This window comes from Gavialis gangeticus, unplaced genomic scaffold, assembly GCF_001723915.1.
Source record: "Gavialis gangeticus isolate Ggan-Ray unplaced genomic scaffold, GavGan_comp1, whole genome shotgun sequence".
NCBI classification, from domain to species: Eukaryota; Metazoa; Chordata; order Crocodylia; family Gavialidae; genus Gavialis; species Gavialis gangeticus.
In genome coordinates, this window is record NW_017728998.1 from 33,213,251 (window position 1) to 33,229,376 (window position 16,126).

Consider the following 16,126-nt stretch of genomic DNA (forward strand, 5'->3'; position numbering starts at 1 on the left):
TTGGAGAGTAGGTTTAGATTAGACATCCGTAAGAACTACTTCACAGTTAGGGCGGCTAGGATCTGGAACCAACTTCCAAGGGAAGTGGTGCTGGCTCCTACCCTGGGGGTCTTTAAGAAGAGGCTTGATGCCTACCTGGCTGGAGTCATTTGAGCCCAGTTTTTCTCCTGCCCAGGAGGGGGGTCGGACTTGAAGGTCTACAAGGTCCCTTCCGACCCTACTTCTATGATTCTATAATTCTATGAACAGCTTTTCATTTGGTACTTTGGCATTTCTAGTTATAGTCTTGGCCAGAACTTGGTAGTAAAAATCTGATCCTTGCAGGATCTTAGCTTTGAATTTGGTTCTACTTAAGCATAAAAGCGCATGGAAAGGTTTGTTTTTAACTGGTTCTCTCAACCCAACTTTATATAAGAGAAAATCTGTCAACAGCAGACAAGTTCAGAATATGTTATCTACTTTGGAATTCTTTCAGAACTTACCAAATTTGAAACACCTGTCACTCCCCATTTGAAGGCTGCTTTGCTTGAAGGACAACAAAACTGTAAAAAAAACAAAGCATGTCTTCATTAAAAATCACAATCAAAAATATTACTACACACACTGTGCAAAAACTTAGGCCACGTACATAAGTAACGTGTCTGGGGTGCTCAGTGAGCTTTGCAACAGGCTAAAAGTGTACGTTACAAGAAAAAATAAAATTAGTTTAAGTAACATTCACATCCTGCCCTTCCAAGTTGGTAATTTTGGCCTATAACTAATAATCCAAGACTTGTGGCACCATTCTCTTGAATGGTGTTTAGGCAATTTTCCACCTCAAGTAGCAAACTGGATATTTTCCCAAAAGCTACAGTCACTCACAATACATTTTGTTCTATATCCCTCTCCACTACTCCTTCTGATAAAGTGTTTTTGAAAAGGAATATTTAGCAAACTTCCTCAGTCTAAAAGAGCCAGGAAATTTCATCTTAAAGGTTAATGCTGTCCTTGTGCCCACCATTTGTGTGCATATATTGCACTACCTATTCCAGGTATTGAATGGCAGGTCATAGCAGCCAATAACAATAGCTCAGAATACATTGTTTCTATGGAAGGTAATGGTAATTGAAATTGACATCCCAGCCATCCCTCAGGATTGCAATCACGTTATTTCCCAATAACGTGGAAGATAAAATAAATCACTGCTATATAAAAGAGGATACCACGCTGCTGCTGTAATGCTGTTCTACATTACACTTCCATAACTCACTGAAGTAACCAGGATAAATACTCACTGATGAACATGAGCTACAAAGATCCTTGTTCTGACTGAATAATTTGGAACAAGCTTCCTAGTCATTTTGTTAAAGGATATTGCAGAAAACATTGTAGTAACTATGATTAGTTACATGAAGAAAAAATATTTTGCTGACTACTACATGATAGCTAATTAAAAGACATTCCTCTAGTCTTGCCAGTGAATACTTAGTTATATTTAAAGTTTGTTGAAAAATTGTCTGTGAGTATATCATTAAAATATTTTCAAAATATCACTCCTTTTCCTTCAAAAATTAAAAATCCATATTTTATATATATATATATATATATTTGCCAGAACTAGTCATGGTTCATTTATTTAAGTGGCTGTATCAAGTGATTCATCCTAACTAATAGAAAATATCATGAACGACTTCTTAAAAGTTAGAATTTTCTTGGCCAGTTTTAAAGGATTTTTTTATTCAAAGGTGGATCCAGGTTTCATAAATTCTCTGAAAAGATTGCTAAAGGAAGACAAGGAAGAGCCATCCTCTTCTACTCATTCCTCATATGTTATTTTAAAGCTGTGTAGACCCTTCATTGTGCCTGCCTTACACAAAACCAGGAAATATGTTCTCACATATGAATCCGTCCCCAGAGTCATCTTTTTTTTTTGTAATATATTGCCTAGGACCTTCATGTGTAATACATTATGACTAGTGTGACCTTCGGATGAGGCACAACAACTTTTCAGTCATACATTAGAAATCAGAGAATAAGAGTTTGAAACCTGGAGCCAGGCTAAATTACAATGACAACAAGGGAGCAATATTTTAAAGGAAAGTGTGTATTCCGTTTTTAAATGAAGATGACAGGCATGTTCCCATTATGATACATAAAGTCCCTGGAAACTTCTCAGTTAGTTTTGGTTCACACAAGCCTGGTCGCAAAGAGAATTTATGGATGTTGGGGAGATCTGTGGAGTCTGAACCCTCTTACCCTATCTTAGTCATAAATCATACATATATACATACAATTTACTGGAGTTTGCAAAAGTTGCTTATAATGTTCATTCTATGCTATCCCACTATGTGCGGAAAGAAAGTAGAAAGCATGAGTCCTTACAAGAAAAGTCCTCACTTAGTTATTTCCCCCTCAACTTTTCAGAGGATAAAAAGACTGAAAATCATTTTTCAAATGTGCTCGAGCAACTTACAAAAAATTGTACACAAGTGGGAACCATTAATAGCAAGTATTTCAAACCTAGAATAGCCCTCATTTTGCTCACATTACAATTCTCTCAAAAGCACCAAGTCTAAAATTTGACTGAACAAGAAAGACTATGAAAAATGCAAACCGAAAGGAAAAAAATCACAGTGAAAAGGATTGAAAAGTAGCACAGCAATAGACCTAAATATGTACAGAGTCAAAATTCAGCCCCAATGAAGTAAAAGTTGTGTTTTGTGTCAATGAGGCCAAGATTTCATCTAGCAAAACTAATAAGAGAAGATGAGACAGAAATAGTAAGTAGAGGGGCTATGTCCTTTTCAGCAAACCTAACTTTTTTTTGGCAGAGGCAGGGAGGAGGATGAAGGAGGAGATTCTTCTACCTTTGACAAGCAGTATGGGTTTCTCTTTTGTGAGATAAAAAAAATTGATTTGACTGCCTTCAAAAATATATGCACAAGTTATTTCTGCTGGAACACATATCTAAGTCATGGGTTTAAATCTAGGAAGCAGGTGCATCATCAAGGGTAGTAAAATGACTTCACTGCAGTTTATTCCATGTTTTATTTTTCAGACAAAATCTAGCATTAAATAAAAGTAGCTGACACATCTATTTGCATTTTATATATTTTCAAAATGAAGAGCTTTCTCTAACCATATACATCCAGGGAGTTTCTTCTGGTTACATCTAGAATACCGGAGAGTCACATAATTAGAGGTAGAACCCATACCTTCATTCCTTCCTAAAGTGTTTTCAACTGAGAATATGTAAAAAACTGCTAATTTTCAAGAACTTTTTGAGAAGGCATGGGAACAAAAGGACATTAGTCTTTTCCCTATAAATATGTTAGAGTTGAGTATTTAACCGGTTAAATAAAGTTCAATCAGTTGACCAGTCAAATATTAGTCAAAAATTGTAAAAAATTGCCAATAGATCCAAATAATACATAGAAAAGACACATTTTTCATTAAGAAATGTGTCAAAAAATTAAAAATCATATTTCTATCAAGAAAACTACAAAAAAATGTAGTTTTTTGGGTAACATTGCTATACTCTTTGACCGGTCAAAAAATATACAATGAATTGACAATATTTGACTGGTCAGTTGACTAGCTTGCCAACCCTAAAACATATTCTCAGGTTCATCGTTTCTTGTCTATGGTAAAAAGACTGATAACTAAAGCAACAATTGCCCAATTCTAGCACGTGAGACATGCAAACACATGCATGTGCACATGCTCACACACACACACACACACACGTTATCACTCTTTGGCCTATGTATTACAGATACCAGACCTCTCTGATAGTGCTACAGAATTTAAATGCTAAATGTGAATTTGTTTTACATTAGTTAGCTCACCTTAGCCACAGTAAGAAAACTTGTACAAAAAATGCTCAAAGAGCTAATATCCAATGTACAATATCACATCACATGTTAAAAGCTCAGGGATACACATGACACTATAGAAAAAAATGCACATGTACTATCTTTTTGTAAATGTATACCTCAGTTAAAACATGCTTATTGGTTTTCATTTTCTTCAAGTTTAATTTTAAGTTTTGGTGTCCAAGTGCTCTACTTCAGGAGGCTGCAATCCCTGCCTGGCTGAAATATGGTGGGCCTGTGTCGCTATCAATTTGGTCTAGAATCACTGTAGTCCAAACCACTCAGATGGAATGCTCTCTCCTGCCACGACTTGATGTTATCACAGATTTTGGCGAGCTGGGGGAAGTGGACTAATGGTAATCCTATAACTGTAAGCCGATGTTCTTATGGGGCTCCAACCTCCCCTTTACCCTACCCTAAGCACATCAGATGTACTTCAGCAGCAATGTTGCCTGTCTTCAATTTCTATGGACACCACACAGCTCTTAGTTTGTGTGTGGGCTGATTATGAAGGGACAACTGCACGCAAACCTTCAATAATGGCTGATGCTTGGGCTTAAACTTGATCCCAGATAAAAGAAAAAAAATATGGCAGACTAACAAAACACAGTCGATGGCCTCCTGCCACTGTGAGGACAATGCTCCTGTCCCTCTTGTACTCTTCAGTTCTTTTCCTCTTTGACAGTTTAGTAGAGGCTACAACTGAGTCCTTGATACACTCAAAAGAGGAAAATCTCTTCATTCAAAATGGGTATCATAAATACTTAACTAATCCAAAGCAGAAAAAAGGGAAGTATAAGCCCAAAGAAAAAAAATAATCAACTTATACAGTCATCTGGATTCCTCACTTTCTGGTTGGATATAAGGCTGCTGCTACTAATCCCCACATCCCATTTGCCATGTGTCATCACCTGGAAACTCCTGCTTCTCCTCAAGCTTCTCTAGGGGTCAGCCTTTCACTTTTCAAAGGATCCCACCAGACTCTTCAGTGGTCCTCTGGCCACTCTCAACTTGCAGCTCTAGCCTGCTGTGAAAGACTTTCTCGAAGTGAGAGCACACTGTGCTTGGATGGTGCCCCTCCCCCGCACTGCTCTGCCCCTTACCAGGGTCCTAAATAGCCCTACTGGGTGTCTGTCCTCCAATCCAGTGGAAGAGGCTGCTTTTAAAATGCTATGCCTTGTGCACAGCATGGCACAGCATGTCAGCTCCAGGATCCAGTGAGTGCAGGGTGCTGCATGGCTGTTCCCAGCATCTCTTCCCTGTTCTCCACAGTTCTCTCACATTCAGTTTTCAAAAGATTGGGAAACTAGAGAGCTGGCTTGAAAAAGGAAAAAAAAAAAGCTCTTCCTCTTCCCTAAACTTTCACTAAGGCCAAACTTCAAATGAAACTTTTCTCATTTACATTTCTTATTTCTCCTTTTATATTTCAGCACATTTGTTCTGTAGGACAAAATAAAAACATGTTAAAATACTACAGGAAATAAAGTAATTTTGAATTTTCATGACCCATTTTTCAGGCTTGATAGTTTGAAAAAACACCCAAAATTGACTTGCTTATCCAAAGCAAACATGAACTCTAAAACTGATTTATTCATTCCTGTATATAAGGAGGCAGAAACATCCTAGCACTGCTTGTATATATTACATTGCTTGCAAACTACATAGAGTCTTCATTCATGAGTAATGCAGAGAAAATGGTCAGTTTGATTCTCCAGGGGAAAGCCTATTAACTGTCCTGTTAATATTTTTAAGGTCACCACTTCAAAGTTCTACAGTCAAATGCCATCACATCATTTTTGCATGTGCCACTATTCATGAAAAGGGGATAGAATACAGGGCACAATTTTATTTGCATAAGCTAAGACAAGAATACTGTAATAACCAAGCTTTAACATTATTTATAAAGGTGGTCAGTAAACACCAAAGTAATTCTTCTACCACCTTTACATTATCTTGCCAAAGCACAACTGATTTAATGTAATAAAGAATGTTAGAAGAAATTAACCAGTCAGTAGCTGCTGCAGGGAATACCACGACGCAGGAAAAAAAGTAAGTAAAATGTGAAGTTTAAAGATACATTCACTTCAAATGACTTCATAAGTTAAAAGGAAAACAAAACAGAAATTAATAAAAAGTAACTCCAAAACTTGAACTTCAAGAATAAATACACTTCCTAGTTCATAATAGAATCACAGTTAGAATGAGAAACGGTAATGTACCCAAAATAAAAACATGGTTAGGTTCTCATTCAGTAATGTCTTAGTACACCATCATTCCATAGAAAACCAACGGCAATATTTTTTTGAGGCCAGGTTAGGCGCATTTGGTAATAGCTCTATGGAGGTCAACTGGACCGCTTATAGAATAAAATATCAGAATATGGTCCATAGTAAAACACCACTTATCATTAGCCAAAATGGCAACCACAATTCAACAATAAATGCATGTGCCATTAGTAGTATGCCCTAACATCTTGTAAGAATGCAAAATGAATAATGATTTGTAACAAGAAAGTATTGTATTATTAAGAAAAAAACCCCCAAATCCCAGACTCCAAAATATTTGGGGCCAGACTGAAGCTCATGCTCCTGTTGGCACTATTGGTGCTGAAACTCATACTGCTGTTGTCTACTAGTCTCAAGTAGACAAGTAATTTGTCATTTTTAAGAGTAAGATATTCATGGTCAAGGCCATAAAAGTGGTTAAGGACAGGCCTGAATAAAGTCTGAAAGCAGCATGTGAATGTTATTGCTAATGTTAGCATGACATGGAGAATGCTGAATTGCAAATGATCCATCCTAGCCTGCATAATGATAGAGAAGGTTGTAGTGGGAAAAATAGCCAGTGGTATTAGTCTGCACTAACTTTCTTAAGTGGATAGATTGAATTCTGTGCTTTTTCAACCCAAGTGTAAATCCAGAGGAATTCTAACCTCAAATATTTCTAGGTATGAAATTCCATGACAGATCTTATAATTGGGCTTTATTTTGGATTAGTGAGTAAATATTACAAGATAGACCTAAAGTTCCTTTGGAAGTCAACTGATATATAATCATATTTTTTTTTTGGAATTCAGCTTTTAAAATGAAAGTTCTCTGCATGGCTTCACATGCATCAAATTTTGTGTCTCAGTACTATGAAAGCATACATTTTTGTCACTCTTCTATAATTAATAATTGCCTCTTCATTAAATTCTTTTGACAGAGACACATAGTTAGCCATGTCAGTGAACTTCAGCCCATGAAAATTTCTGCTATATATATTCACTTTGGATAGTCCTTAAGGTGCAAATCTACCCTGCCTTTTACTTACATTTTATTGGCCAATATTTTAAAATATTGGCCTGCCCAGAACCTGTTTAGCAGGGACCACTCTCACCATGGTAGTTCAAAGCCAGCAGGTTGATGACTGGGGTTTGTCACAAGGAACTTGTGTCTTCCCATGACTCCTATTCCTTGATCCAGAAGGCACCTGCAGACAGATCCTGATCAGGGAGGTTGCTCCATAAGGAGCATCACAAAAGAAGGCAGGCCTTGGGTGGATTAAACAGGTCATCATAGAGTGGTAGGTAAGGTACAGCATGAATAGTTTTGACCAACTTTTGGGTCATCATCAGTCAACGGATGTGTGGGGGAGTGATATTTGCAAGGACAGGAAGCCAGGGGAGGGGAATTGAGCAAAGGGATCCAGTTATGATATGCATGGTTGTCTTCAGCTGAGTGTCAACAAGATGTGTGTGTGATGATGACTTTTGCCAGGTGCACAGTATTCTGCTGCTGAGTATGATAGGGCAAGAGCTGAGGTCCAGAGCGTTGTGGCTACAGCTTTCCACGTTGATCCAGCAAGCTTGGCTAGCAAGTTGTTTCAGGATTTGATATTTGTTGTTGTTTTCTTTAGATGTTCCCGGAAAGTCAGGGTTATAGCAAAGACACTCCCAAGTATGTTGGGCAGAGATCATGCATTAGTCTCTGACCACCCATATAGACATTCTTTTTCTGGAACTTGCACTGTGGAGCTGGAACACACTGAATACAGTTTTGGCAGGACTCATCATGAATCGCCAGGTAGTCCAGCTTTGTCATATCTTTGTTCAGGGTCTGGTCCAGAGTGTGGAAAGATGGAGCTTGAGTGGCACAGCAGATGTCATCAGTATAGATGAACTTGTGGGATGTGGTTGTTGGTAGATCATTTATGTATAACTTGAACAGGGTTGGGGCCAGCACTGAGCCCTGTGGAAGTCCATTGGCCTGTCTCCTCCAAGCGCTTATCCCCATGACCAAGGTGGACTCTGATTCATCTATTACAGAGGAGTGTTTCGACAACTATAACAACCCAGCTTGGAAGTACTCTTGACAGCTTTAGAAGGAGACTAATGTACTATACTGTATCATATGTTTGCTGTAATTGCACTGAGTTGTTATACTGGTTACCTGTCCTTATTAACCATTGTGTCCGCATACCTCTGTGCTTGCTCAGATCAACTGCTTGGTATTCTAGGCATTTATCACACAGTAGTGGGTGTTAGTCAGCTATATGCACTCTGATCTCTCATGATATACATGCAGTAAAGAAGGTACGACTTCCTCATTCTGGAATATCTACTTATGTTACCCTCCTCCTCTAAAGCTTATGAAGCCTTTCACTGGTATAGAGAAGTAAGCAATTTAACTTTACCCTGATTTTTTATGAAATATTAGTGAAGTATGTAGGTGAACCTGTGAAGAGTAGGTTAAGCTATCTCATGCCAAGATTGGTGGTTCTCATCATGTTGTACCTCATGTGAAAAACATCAGATAACTTTTGCACAATATCTGCACAGACCTAGAGGATGGGTTGCAGAAGAATTTCATACATTATAGATAGCTAGAGAGAAGCCTCCAACAAATCATAGATTTCATAGATATTAGAGCTGGAAGGGACCTCGTAAGATCATTGGGTCCAGCCCCCTGCCCAAGGGGCAAGAAGTCAGCTAGGGTCAAAGGATCCCAGCAAGATAGAAGCCCAAATGTTTCAGGCCTTGGGGCTTGGACTGTAAAGAAGTTTTTCCTTATGTCCAGCCTAAAACTTCCAGGAGTTTGTGACCGTGGGACCTTGTCTTCCATTGGGGTGCTTTGGTAAAAAGGTGTTCCTCCAGATCCTGATGTACACCCCTGATATACTTATAGGCTGCCATCTAGTCCCCCCTGAGCCTATGCTTCTTCAGGCTAAAGAGTCCCATGGCTCTCAGCCTCTCCTCATATTGCCTGCTCTCCTGCCCTCTGATCATGTGCGTGGCTTTCCTCTGGACTCTTTCAAGCTTCTCCTCATCCTTTCTGAATTGTGGAGCCCAGAACTGGATGCAGTACTCCAGCTGCAGCCTCACCAAGGCCCAGTACATTGGGAGGATGCCATCCTGAGATTTACTTCAGATACATCTATGGATGCAAACCAGAGTTTTATTTGCTTTACCAGCTGTGACATCACGTTGGTGGCTCGTGTTCATCTTGTGGTCAATCCTGTGAGTGTTGCTCCTAACTTGAGGCAAAGGGTAGTTGTGAGCAAGACATACTCAAGGAAGTACATTATTATTTTACAAGGAATTGATAGGACAGAAAAATGCTAGGAGCTGCATCTCCACAGAATTTTTATATGGGTTGATACACAAAAAAAAAGCGTTAACTAAAACCTTTGGTAATACCTTTGCTTTCTGTACTAAACAAAATAAAAACATGGTGGAAACATGTCATCAGTGGAACTGTAACATAGCCAGTTCGACATGTTTGCTAAGGAAGAGTGTAGGCAGCATATATAAGCTGTTCTGTTCTCCTTCAGATCTCCTGATGTCGGAAGGCCCTGTAACTAAATTAATTGGAATAGTGGACCCAGTCTGGTGTACTCTTGGTATTTAGTAGGACACTAAAAGATTGAAAGTAGCACTTGATTCTTGTAAAAATCTTCATTACAGCTTTTTGTTTCAGCATTATGCCTCCTTTCAAGATTATACCCTGTATTTGAATATTTTGAGAGTGTTCCAATAAACCATCCTTTCATAATTCTGCCTTCATTGCCATCTGTTGAAATAAATTAAAAGTTCAAAAAGGTAGGTGGCAAAGCAGGAAGATATACAGCCCCACTGATGCAGAAACTGAACGTTTATTATACACACAGTTCCAAAAGTCTGTTTTGCCTTGTGTGACAGACTCCAGTGTTACTGTAATGTTTCTGGATTAAAATGTGTTTATGGTTTTATAATGCTGCATGCCTCCGTTTCCCTGATGGTACGCAGGGAAGGGAAGGATTAACAGGGACCTTCCTACAACCCAGAGCTGCCTATGTGCAGGATGAAAAGACACACAATCATCAAGGAAAAATTGAAGAGCCTTGCTGACCCTTGAGCAAAGTAGGACTAGTAAGTATCTTTTGGAGGTGACACCCAGCAAGTAAGGGGAATCAAACAGAGATATGCATCAGACAAAAATGAATGTCAGCCTGAGAGCTTCAGAGTCTGCAACAGCCATGCTAACTTTGGGATGATCAAACTGTGCAGGCTGGTTTGGGGCCAGGGACAGCTTAACCCTTTGGAAGGAGCAAGAACTTGCTGTGTGCCTTTCCACAATAATACCTTCATAGAAGAGGAGCTGCCTGCTTTGCTGCTTGGGACTTCAAGGCACACATTTTCCTCTGAAGTGGTGAAGTCCCTCTTTTGGAAGCTGAACTGGAAGGTAGCTCCCTGAGGCAGGGCTATAGGTAACCAGGGAGGGACAGAAACCAAACAGCTGGAGTTTCAGAGTCAGAAGGAGCTAGTGCTCACTCCTACGCTAGAAGCCATGCCTTGGCTGGCTTCAATGGCTACTCAGAGAGACGAGACAAAGGTTGGGGTCCTGAGCAAGTGCTCCGTTGGGGAAATCTGGGACACCTTGCAACGAGTTTCAAAACAGAGTATAATCTTTGCCTTAAGATTTTATATGAATCTTCAGATCAGCATAAAAATTATAGCAAAATGAATACCACTGTTCCAAACTTAAATGCCTTAAAATTCTCTATTTGTTTTGAAAGCTCTCTGTAGCCTCATTTCGTCCACTAACCTCATGACACTTTAACTCTTCTGAAAGCTGAGGGTATTCATTAAACTGTGAGCCAATGTACTTTTTCTACTTCTTTTCTTTTTCTAATCTGCCACTCCCATAACCATATTGACCATGCTCCATAATACCTTTTTAACCACTGTAGTGCTTACATCTTGATTGAGGGCTATGATGGGCACAGTGAAAAAATAAGGGGAAAGGGGAGTGAGAAGGAAACAGCCTAGAAAGTGAGGTTTGGTAGCAGTGAGCATTATCAATTGTTAAAGTATGTGATAGAAGAGGAAAATCAGTTTTAAAGATTTAAGTTGTTGTTGCTGATGCTATTTTGAGCTTACTAATGGGAGAGAATAGAGAGAAAGAGAAAGAGATTTCTTACATCTGGTCAAATTGATGGCTAACAGCCCCCATGCAGAAAAAAAATTGTAGATGTATTACAATACCATGCATATTGGTACAGCTACCTTTCCAGCAGTTCCAATATGAATACCTGCAAAGTTATCTTGTAGAAGGTCTAAATCTGCTGGGTTATATAGTCCTTAGCTATCCTGATCAAATTCTTTTGGGTCATGCTCCAAGGCAAAGGAGCTTGCAGTAGTTTTCTGGGTGCATTCTGGATATCTACTGTTTGGCAGTGCCATTGACTACAATATTTCAGTGCACTTCCTCATAATACTAATAATTACCTCACCCTCTGGAACTCTGACAGAGCTCCTTTGGTTTGACTTGGCAGTGGGACAGTGCTCTAACAGTGTCTTCCAAGAATCTGCTATCTAGTGAGTCTTGACTCATGAGTGCCCTCTTGGAAGAGATGCAAGTCCAAGCCTGCCAATGCAGTCCACATAAAAACACAGGGATCGTGGTTGCTATAATGAGCATGTGAACTCACTATTTTCTCTTAACAGAAAGATATTCTCCTTGCTGTCTGCCAGCATTTAAACAGATGTACTTCCACTACAGCATACTTGTGTGTCCTCCAAAGACAGGTTGATCCAGATGTTAAAGCAAGCAGTGCAGGATAGTAGCAGCAGCAAAACAGAAGCAAACTTGTCAGAAGCAAAAAATAGTTAGGAATGAGCTGACACAATTTAAATAATCAAGCTCCCTGTTATGTAGAAGAAGTAGTGTTCCAAGAAGGCCTGCTTATTGTCATCAACATTAAAATATATGGTGCAAAAACAGACTGTGTGGATGCAAGGATTTTTAAGATGAGTTAACTACCATTACTGCAATGTAATGCCCCCCAGGGAGACAAGGGCCTTGAATCTTCACCCAGCACAGACCATAGCTGCCCATTCAGTAGGGGATGGTAATGATCGGAGCACGTCATCCATGCCTTCTAAAGACTTCACTGATTTGGTTTCAGTGTCTTAGATGTAGATTTTTAAGTGACTGGTGATTTGGGGTGTTTAGTGAAAGACTGCATAGGAAGGAGATTTGCACTCCTTTAAGCAGGTGGATGGTCATCACATACAAATTGAGATACTTACAAGTTGAAGCCACAGAAATCACTTGTTATTCTTTATAATGCTGGCTATAAACTTTTTCATTTGGATCCTAGAGTATCTAAAGATACTTTATGGTGGCTTTGTATTATACGTACACACAGTTTCTCTCTCTCTCTCTCATTCCAACAGAATAATATCACTGTAAATGGTGCTTCACTATCTGTGAGTGCATGAAAAGTAAGTTCTCATATATAGTTTGAACTATTCAGGTTTTTTTTAAATAAAGTGTTTAGCCTAGCAAATTCTCCTAAACTATTTGAGTCTTCATATGTAGTAACTGTTGCAAACTTTATTTTCCTTTTAAAAATAATATAGAGTGAAAGTGGTCATTCAGTGAACAATAACAGAAAACAGGAGGAAAATTTAGCTACAGCAACTTGTGATTGGCAGTGTTCTTCTTTTGAGGTTGACAGGAAAAGAGTTTTCAGGGGTCTGGAGGTAAGAGCATTTTAATTAAGATATTGTAAACCATTATGAAATAAAGAACACTCCATGTAAGCAATCTTTTCTCCTATGCCTGAAGAAGGGTGCTTGTGCTTGAAAGCTTTCAAATAAAGAATGTTTTGCAAAAATCTAATTGGTCTAATAAAATATATCACCTCTACCACAAGTTCTGATCCCTGTAAGCATGGACTATTTTGTATAGGATGATAATTTAGAATCATTTTTCAAAAGTGTGTAAGCCTAAGTATATTTAAAGTAGACAGTAAAACCTAATGTCTTACTACAGTGCATCACACTACATGGGTTTAAGTTAACTGAAGACAGAACAAGGAAGAAGAGTTTTTGCTACTACTGTGTGGCCTTTTTGAATGAAGGGGCTTTTCATTAACAAAGTAACAGGAGATATCATCTTTCCCTGAGTAGGAATCATTCACTATCAACACAATGTGTTATTATTGGGTTTTTTTAATTGAAATGTAAATTCTGGGAACACTCTGACCCAATTTAATCCCAGAAAAAGAGGGCAAAATTCTCATTTACACAGTACTATATAGGCACTTCAGTGTTATTAATGATTCAGCTGTACTTTACACAGGCCAGGCCTGTACTGTTCTTCATTGCTGATGATAGTTTAGAATGTTCAAAGGAAACCTATTTACGCAACACAGTTGATTGAAGGAAAGAGAGCTACGTTCTGTAAAAATCTGTTTCTTTGACTAAAAAGATCACAATTAAATTAACAACCATTGTAATTCTATTTGGAAAAAACATTTTGGTAGCTCCTCCACCACTAATATAACCAAGAGAAAGTATGCATGACTACACAAAAATATACATTGTTCTCTTTCTAAAACTACCACCCATTGAAAAAACCAAGTTGGAATTGAACTTTAAAGTTTGGGAGAGTGTGGTCAGATATACCTTTCACACTCTGAGTTTGTTTAATAAAATTGAGGGTAATCCAAAAACTTACAAGTCTGACCTCCAGACAAGGATCCTGTCAAGGAAAGAGATATGATCTGAAGTCTTGTTCCTCTAAAGGAAATTTGGCTTTACAGAGTGATTATTTGGAGAGTTCTCTCTAGCACAAGTAAACATTGAAGCAGGATAACTTTCATAGTGATGATCCAAAAAGTACATTGCTGGGTTGTTGAAGATGAGAAAGTATTTACTATTATCATAAGAGAACCACTGACATCTGGGATGTTACTGCATATGCTTGCTGAACCCTTTGTAATGGACACATGAACAAAGACTTGAGATTTTATACCTGGGAAAGTAGATGGGGGTTGGCTTGAACTCTGACCCTGTACTTGTGATTTTCTGGGAAATGTAGTTCAGGAAACAGGTGGACATTCCTCTCCCCCCCCCACCAGGTTGATAACCATGAGTTATTTAAGCCACATTTTTAAATGAAAAGAAACCTTTTAATTCTTTTAACTGAGGGATTAGAGATAAACTTTTCCTATGAAACTGAATGAATTGGAAAGCCAGGAGCATGTGTTCATTTAGGAAGGAGCATAGGAGCAGGTGGACATTTGGCTGTATGTGGCCCATAATCCTTTAACCTCATCTTTAATACAATAGATAGGCAGCTAGTTAAATGGACTTGAGGAAAGCTGCCTCCTGCATTTCACCAAATTTCTCTTTTTAAAGATACCTTCACTGGTTCCAAAATATAATATCTCAGTCTCATCTGAAGGAGAATGTGATGATCATTCATATCTATAATATTACGAAACCCAAGCAATCAAAAAAAGTCAGTCCAGAAAAAAATCATGTCTGAAAATATAAAACCCTGAGAATATTAAAAACAAATCCCCAAACCAAAATATATTCATTTGTCTTCTCTTTGGAGCCAGGAGGAGTCACAATTTTTTTTGTTCTTTACCGACTCTGAAGGTTAAAAATAGCTCCCGTTTAACTGAAAGCTGTCTTTCTTAAGTAACTACATAATTCTAGAACCTGGGTTTTCAAGAAAAAAAGTACTACGGTCCAAATCCAACACCCCATTAGGTGGATAAGTAACACTTACATAACTGAAGTTAGCCAAGTAAGTGGTATTTAGGGCCAGTAACACAGATTTCTGATCCTACTCCTCCTGTGTTACTCTATTTGTCCTTGTAAGCACATTTAGGGACCCACTGCAGCCACTCACACTGGTGCAATTCTATTCCACCTGGCGAGGCACATAAGCACTGTAGGTCTCTGAAAAGACAGTTGTAAAAAGGTAGTTGCAGATTCCTGATGGAGGAGAACCCTTCTATCTTCCGGCCCAACAGCTGTGCTGAGGGAGCAGGGAAGATAGTCCTCACTAACTTAAAAACACATTGAACCTACTATTCCCACTTCCCAGCCAAGCACTCTAACCATGAAGCCTTGGGCTACACAGGGACAAAAACTCCCTCCCTCCTGTTGAAGGTGATCCACTGGACAGGGAAAGATATATGAAGCAGAAGGAGACCAAGCTAGAGGGGAGGTGGCTTAGCAAGATAGATGCAGCCCTCCAGCAGGAAAGACATCTTGGGTTCTCAGTCCTTTTCTTTTCTTCCCATTGTGTTTCTGCCATTAATAATGATCAAATACAAGGGCCAACGTGGTTCCCATCTTCAAAAAGGGTAAGAAGGAGGACCCAGGAAACTATAGGCCAGTTAGTCTTACCTCAATCCTAGGCAAGCTGTTTGAGAAAATTATTCTGGCACACATCCACGAGGGGCCAGCAGGGGATTTCATGCTTAGGGGTAACCAACACAGGTTCATCAGTGTCAGGTCTTGTCAGACCAACCTGGTGGCCTTTTATAATCAGATCACCAAATCCTTAGATGCAGGGGTAGCAGTGGACATAGTCTTCCTGGACTTTCGGAAGGCCTTCGACACTGTCTCTCACCCTGTTCTCATTAAGAAACTGGGGAACTGTGGTTTCGACTGGGGAACTGTGGGTTGCCAACTGGCTGGAGGGCCGCACCCAGAGAGTGGTGGTGGACAGGTCATTTTCGACCTGGAAGGACGTGGGCAGTGGGGTTCTGCAGGGCTCAGTCCTCGGGCCCGTACTGTTCAACATCTTCATCAGTGACTTGGACGAGGGGGTAAAAAGCACCCTGTTCAAATTTGCTGATGACACTAAGATGTGGGGGGGATGTGGCCACGCTAGAAGGGAGGAATAGGCTACAATTGGACCTAGACAGGTAACAAGGGTGGGCGGATGAGAATAGGATGGGATTCAACACCAACAAGTGCAAAGTGATGCACCTGGGGAGGA

The 16,126-nt window shown here is 39.3% G+C and overlaps 1 long non-coding RNA gene across 2 annotated transcripts in view; it reads right to left on the minus strand.

The window, feature by feature from the left end:
* Window positions 1-16,126, minus strand: part of LOC109289599 — a 127,806-nt gene that overhangs the window by 72,626 nt on the left and 39,054 nt on the right. For both annotated transcript variants that reach the window (XR_002095419.1, XR_002095420.1), the window contains exon 3: window positions 483-542. This is a non-coding gene — a long non-coding RNA (uncharacterized LOC109289599). The remainder of the gene's footprint in view (window positions 1-482; window positions 543-16,126) is intronic.